Here is a 7,863-nt window from a genome sequence, read left to right on the forward strand (position 1 = left end):
AGCAATGTATGGTTTCAAATAATCGGAGATTGTACCAATGACCCCCGCACTCAAACAAACATATTTCAGGCGACTATAGAAGTGGTGGAAGTAATGAATGTTTTATTATCAACGTATAGAAGAACAAAAACTAACACCGGCAGTATGAAATACATTGTACTTTAGAAGTGAATTAGGATGCAATTTCGACGTTAAAGGGAATGAGAGTTGTCTTTCTTCCGAAGGTCGTACAGAAACTGTGGCAGTACAGTCTTGAATCACACGTCTAATGTGTACGGGGCCTCGATGGCCGAGTAATCTATAGGTGGTTCCCCTACAGTGATCGTTATCCTGTCAACTCTTTAAGTTGTGAGTTCGAACCTCGCTTGTGGCACCATCAATAAAAACTGGCCGCCATTGATGATATAGAAATGGGCACTGAAAGTTAAACTACAACAAACAAACACTTTATGTAAATAACGTAAAACAATTATGTGAGATAACCAGAATGTCTCTATCAATTAGAGGTTAGCAAATGTTTACGTTAAATATTGGAGAATTAATGAATATTAAAATGATAAAACAATAAAGATGAATTTGTACTATTGCATTATATTATTTTCAACATAATTTAAAGATTCGGTAATTTAAGTATCACAAAGAGATATGTTTAGGGAAAGTGTTTTTTACCCGGGAAAAAATATGTAACAATAATATGGACTGATTTATGTTAACTTAACTTACTAGATTCAATACTGCACATAATTGCATTTTTTATATAAACAGATGAAATAAGAGTTATTAGTATACCTCCTGTTGGAGTGTATAACCCAGGCTTGACAGTAACAGATCGATGTGACAGGTCTTCCAGTAGTACACAGAAGATAACGATACTCAATAGGGTAAATTTATAACATATTTGAGTGGTTTATTTTTCTGATTTTTTTCCCCCCAGGTTTGAATTGTTTTCTATAGCCCGTATCAAATGCATTGCTGGTCCGATACTCCCGTGGAATATAACTTCTGCAAAAGCTGTGTGGAGCCTGCGAACATTTTTATGAAGACCATTTTAACACGCCGGTTTATTTGAACGCTAAAGAAAAATTCCTTTAGACAAAAGGATGACATGTTCTTGATGTATCATTTCTCAGAAAAGAGATTATATGCTATTAAAAAAAAATGTACCCGTAGATTTTTGTAGAACAGATCTGAGACATTTTCTCGCACTATAAATGTATATGAATGGCTATGTCATGTAGGATATTTGTCCTTAGTATTCCACAAACTATACGATGCAAAGTTTGCTGATCATGTAGATGAACATGACATTAAAGCACTCTAAACGATTTTTTGGTTAGTTTTTGCAAAGGGCGAAGAAATAATATTTATTTAACTAGATGCAAAAATAAAAAGAAAGTTTTTCGCTACAAAAGAGGTACACTTATGGAAAATACAATTTAAGTAAACCCTTGTAGATGCACTGATATTTTAATTATATGAAAAATTAGGAGATGTGTTATGATTGCAAATGAGACAACTATAAAACATAGTCAAAATGATATAAAAAAAAACTAACTAATCATTAATTTGTGTAAAGGATGACAGTATTCAATTAATTTTTAGAAATAATCAAATTCAAATGACCTAAACATATTTAAGCTTTTGCAAAATAAGAAAGAACAATTCTGCGTAAATGAAGAATAGCGTATTTCATCACATCAGTCTATATTTTCTTGTATTATCTGGAAACCACTTTTGAACATCTAAATTTGTGAATAATTAGTACGACATTTTTTTATTTATTGAAAGATAATAAATGAAAAACATAATCCAGAGTCTACCAAGTTTCTACTTACAAAGCAAATTTCCTGACACTTCAAATTGTTGTAAATAGTTGAGCTTGAAAATTTAATAAATAATTATGCAGCATTGTCAAAAAAAATAAATAATCGTTCATCAAATGGTCGTCCCATAATCTAAAAATACACTACCATATGTACTTCCCTCCTTCTTTATCAAGTAACTTTTATTTGCACGGGGAAAATGAAATTGAACCTAAAAATAAAGAGACAGGTTTAGGACACCCCAGTCAATAAGTACCTGAAAAGAGACTGGTGCATTTGATATCTGACCTGATATGATATCCAGCGTTTGTGTTGTTATCCGTCCCATTCTAACTTCAAAAACCGACAGAACAGTTTAATTTAAAGAACAATTATTTCATAGTATTTTGCACAGGCACAATATACCCTTTTTTTTTAGGATACATTACCTTGGAAAGAGAATCAGCTCTTATAGTTACTGCTTTTGTTTTCTTCCTCGAGAACAGTGAGTTTTGACAGTATCTAAAGTCTCTCTCAATAGTGCATTATATGCGTTAGAATTTTTATTTTGATTTTCAGCTTCCTGTAATTAACAACCTTCCAAGTACTGTGTCAATATTAGAGGATACACCAGATAATACTCTTATATTTACAATAAATGCAACAGACACCGTTACTGACCCGTTAACATGCGACAAGGCAGGAGGAGGCGGTATTCCATTTTCTGTTTCTGTCATACCATCAACAACAGGTAAAACTTAAAAAATGAATAAAATAAAATTTCGGGGAACCTTCAATCAGACATTTTAACACAAACAAGCCAAAAACAATCTAGGCGTTTATTTTTTTTTTCGTTTGTTCATAATTTGGTTGACTGGTATGAAAAATCTTTGTCACAGATGACATTGGATATGTCTCAATTGTCGTAGACACAATCCCCTCCTCTTTCCCTCTGTTATGACATCACTGAAACGAATACGAACTTATCACCTAATATTAACTAACCATTAACAACACTATGGTTACCAATTGTGAAGTAGGAACTGCTTACCAATTCGGAGTACCTGAAATTTTACCCTGTTTTTGGTGGCTTACGTTTTTCTCAGTCAATAGTTTTCTGTGTCTTTTTTCGTCGTTTTTCCTTTTAGCCATGATGTTATCTGTTTTTCTTCGTCTTGTGATTTTTATTGTCCCCTAGGAATCTTCTTCCTCTGTTTACAAGACTTTTCAAGTGCATTATTGTAAAATGGGCTCGATTTATAAAGGGAGGAGTGGGTATATGTCATTAAAACAACAATACGCCGAAACAAAAAATCAGACAAAATCTATACGAGAATCCTCGCTAATGAACAAATTTGCTCTTTGCATTACACACAATCTATACGAGGTTCCTTGCGAATGAACACGTTTTCTACGGGCTTCACGCAAAACTCTGTAAGAGTATCCTCGCGAATGAACAAGTTTGGTCTGGGCATTTCACAAATTCTATACGAGTATCCTCTCGAATGAACAAGTTTGATCTGGGCATTACACAACATCGACTATCATTTAGTCATGTGCTATTTATAACATTGCTGTATGACATATACTCAGAATTACAGCCATCAATATTAAAACGTTGGACGACAATAAATCATATCAACAGGTTAAGCTCTTTGGGCTTGCTTTTAATGTTTTTGTCATTTTGAGAACAAGTTGTAAGTGTAGATCTTTGAAAGTCCATTGAATTTATTCACAACCTTATTAGACTCGATGCGATTCAGAGATTGACATATTGTTAATATCAGATTGTTAACGACACCTCTAGACATACTTTGCCAGAAGTGAGATATACAATGGACAAGCTTTAGTCATATAGAGAAAGATATCGGATACATTAAGAATTAGAGCACTTTAAGCCAAACCTTTCATAAATAGATAATTAAAGTAATATTAATGAGATTTTGAATCATCCGATTGACTTTAATGTATTCTCAAGATAAGCTGAAACCCTTGCAATGGCATGTCGAAAAAAACAGTTCATAGTCAAATTAACGACTAAAAAGTTTATTTTACAATGTATTGACAGCACTTTTAAAATACCTTTTTTTTGAAATATTTAAGCAGATTTGTCAGGATCAAATAAGATGCAAAACTCTTTTAAGATATTTTTTATTACGTATATTGCTATTAGTTTATAGAATTGACACTATTCGAAAAATCCATCGTATCTATTAAGATAAAATATATATTCAGAGTTTGGCTTGATTATTAGAAACATTAAAACATAAGTTACTCTTTGATTGTACGACAATATAAAGAAAATAGATTTAGACTTGGGCTTTGATTATTAGAAAGACATAACTGACTTCAAGCAACCCTTCCTTTAGGGAAATATCTTGTACAAATCCTTCAACAATTTTTCTTCTTCAGATAATGGCGTGTTCATGAACCCTGGTGTGACATTGAATTATGATAATAACCCTTCTTACACACTAACTGTAAGATGTGATGATGACGATGACACTGTAGATGGCGTATTGACAATCAATATTATACCCAATCAGGTAATTTGTATTAGTTACAACTTCTTTATTTCCTATCATGATTTCCTTGATAGAGGATTGCTGCTCACAAGGATGCTATTAAACCAAGAGTTCCAAATGGTGAAGTTGAAATCATCCCTTCGTAAATTTTAAGGACGCCATCACGAGTTGGTTGACCGTTATAGAATAACCGTTTCACAGATGATATCGTATATGTTCCTTATGTCGTAACTACAATACCCTTCCCTTTTCACGAATGTGACCTACCGAATTAGACTATTTACCGGATTTGTAATAACATAAGCAACACGACGGGTGCCACATGTGGAGCAGGATCTGCTTACCCTTCCGGAGCACCTGAGATCACCCCCCCCCAGTTTTTGTGGGGTTCGTGTTGCTTAGTCTTTAGTTTTCTATGTTGTGTCATCTGTACTATTATTTGTCTGTTTGTCTTTCTATTTTTGGCCATGGCGTTGTCAGTTTGTTTTCGATCTATGAGTTTGACTGTCCCTCTGGTATCTTTCGTCCCTCTTTTCTTTACATATCTACAAAAATGCGGTTTTAATCAGTTGAGTAGTTTTGCATTTTTTTTCTCCAAAAACAAAATAAGGAATCATATTTTAGAAGAGAATAATGGCAACTTTAAAAATTTATTTATCATGACCAAATATATCTGGCATGTCTTTTGGTGTGATTAAACTAAGCATTGTGATCTTTTTATTTTCTAGAAATGTCGCACTTATACATAACATCAACAAACTTAAATTAACAATGCAAAAAAGTTAACCGTTTACCGTTATTTCATTATCCACACTATAAGGACCCCATCGGAAATAAGCTTTTTTGCTTTCTTGGGTTAAGGCATTTAAATATACCTATAATCACAACCATTGATATATCTTAAAGGGGCACTAGCTGTCAAATTCATGTTCACCGATTTGACTCAAATTCTCATATTAGATTTATAACAATGTAAAACATTTATCCAAATTATAAAAAGTCTGAAATAAACAATTTACAAGGCATGGGCTCGATAATATTTAGCTTCGTTTCGTGTGTATTTTAGTCTAGACGGCATCTAATTAACTATCGAGATGACCCCGAAAACAACCATACGGTCACATAACACGATATAAACATAAACAAAAATATAAATAGATATATGAACCTCGTGCAAATGGATTTTTCTATGTCTGTTTGATTTCAATTTTAAGGTTTAAAAAATAAGTTAATTTTCGATTTTACCTGTATAAGAATGATTTTTTGTGGATCGAATCAGTCAATCAAATGATTTACCTTTGTTTCACTTTCAATGTTGACATTCTTTTCTTTTAATACCCTAACACGCATCAATCATGCATAATCCATCTCTAGCTAAGGGGTTAAATTGAAGTTCACATGAATACGGATTCAATGATGTCGAATTATTCACATCGATGTTTCTTAGCTTATTTTGACAAATTGAACCATACTGGCTGCTATTAGCGAATTATTATTTCACTATTTCACTTTCATTAATGATTGAACAAAAAAAAACATAATTTAAATTTTTAATGTATCTCGTAGCTAGTGCCCCTTTAAGGTTTTATTTAGCTATGTTTCTAAATCTTATAATGTATTTATATAGATTGCCTTTACCTGAACAAACATTATTTTGATTAGCATTTATTTCCCTTCTTTCCTTTTAAATGGTTATAGGCTCCTGTTATCAATAGCTTGCCGGATTCTGTAAGTTTCCTGGAAGACGTCAATACCAACACCTTACTACATACAATCAATGTAACGGACTTTGAAGGAGATTCAGTTTCATGTACTCTCAATCCTACCAGTGGTATATTTGATGTTTCACTCATACCTGCTTTGAACGTTGGTTTGTATTTATTCAATTATGATTTGATCTTAAGAATATGTTATTTTTATTTCATCAACCAGGCTTATAAATTTGTACGCTACATGTACGTTTTGTCTACTTAAGATTAATCAGTGGTGCTTGGTATTTCGAATGATTATTTAGTTTTATGAACAGTAAACTAAAATGATACATCAATAATATTGAATACATATGTTAATTGAAACATGAAATTTTAATAGACAGAATTCGCAATGATAACAGGCGAAATCGCAAGTATCACGAATTTAGAATATAAATAAAAAGGTGCATTAAAATCTTTAATACAAAATCTTCATCAAACTATTTATATGTCTTCATGCGTTTGCATCATTTCATTAATATTGTTAAGTTGCAGAGCAGTAACTGTAATATCTGTGATTATCAGTCCTTCACACTGCTTAAATTGTTCACAACGATCATTTGGCGGGGTTTTCACATATTAAAAACAATCTTATTCCCACGAGCAACGTTGCAATAAAATACTGAAAGAAATTTCGATAAAACTGAAACACATTCCTATTAAGCTACTGTCTTTCCTCCTGCAATTTTTCATAAGATATTAACACTGCAGGTTTTTGTACCACAAGGCATTGATATCCTATAGTACATGTAGATTCAGAACAACTTGTTGGAATGTATTTGTACTTCGTAATTCGTTTGGTCATCCAACTGTTTTGTTTTGAGCACAACTGATGATTTGTATATAGACGAAACGTGCGTTTGGTGAACTGAAATATAAACCTTGTGTCTGTAGACTTTGATATTTTTTTTTAAATCACTGGGTCACTGACACTGCTGGTGAACATTTTGTTCCAACGGTATTACCAGTGCCTAATAGGTAGCTTCTGTGATGGCATGACATATAATTGATGATGTCATTTTCGGTAAATTTACTGCTATTAATAACAAACAGCTTCTCAGATTTTTTTTAAATGCTCTTTAAACTTCGTTATTGATACTAACTTCCAACTGTTCTGAAAAGAACGCTTCCGATGGGTCTTTTGTAGACGGGATACGCTTAAGGCATTCTTTAATAATTACCTAAACTAAAATAAGTTTTCTTGAAATTTAGATAGGTTATATGCTTTCTTCGCTGTCGATTTATTAGAGAAAAAAATTGTGATAATTGATAATAATATTATTCAATGTTACCATAGATAACCTTCTTGTTATGACTAACTACATGCACGAAATTATATTTGATACAGAATATGGAATTTTCCTGACAGGAGGGACAACTCTTGACTACGATACAACGAACTCCTACTCATTGGCAGCAAAGTGTGAAGACCAAAGACGAAGTGATACTGAAACTTTTACCATTAATTTGATACGTAATACGGTAAATATTATTTTTTAACTCAGGTCATATGAGAAGGGATAAGTGCATTTTCTGCATGATTTCAAAATTTGTAAAGGTCATAACGACTTTCGTACGTATAGATGATATACGAAGACGAATTTGGTTATTGATGACCCTCCGACCATGCTAAAATGTTTAGCATTTATTTAATTTATTAATATAAGTTTTTAAAAAGTCTGTTTTTTTATTAACTTAAGAAAACCATGATTTCTTTGTAATATAGTTTTCCTGACATTGAATAAGATTTAACTAATTTTAAGTAGCAAAACACTTTTTGTAGCC

At 32.3% G+C, this 7,863-nt stretch overlaps 1 long non-coding RNA gene across 1 annotated transcript; it reads left to right on the forward strand.

Moving 5' to 3' along the window:
• The first annotated feature begins 801 nt into the window (after positions 1-801).
• On the forward strand, positions 802-7,554 carry LOC127714394 (uncharacterized). Its single transcript, XR_007987715.1, has 5 exons — positions 802-881; positions 2,382-2,553; positions 4,215-4,348; positions 6,026-6,197; positions 7,427-7,554. It is a non-coding gene; the product is annotated as an uncharacterized LOC127714394 (long non-coding RNA).
• The last annotated feature ends 309 nt before the right edge of the window (positions 7,555-7,863 follow it).

This window comes from Mytilus californianus, unplaced genomic scaffold, assembly GCF_021869535.1.
Source record: "Mytilus californianus isolate M0D057914Y unplaced genomic scaffold, xbMytCali1.0.p SCAF_1, whole genome shotgun sequence".
NCBI lineage: Eukaryota > Metazoa > Mollusca > Bivalvia > Mytilida > Mytilidae > Mytilus > Mytilus californianus.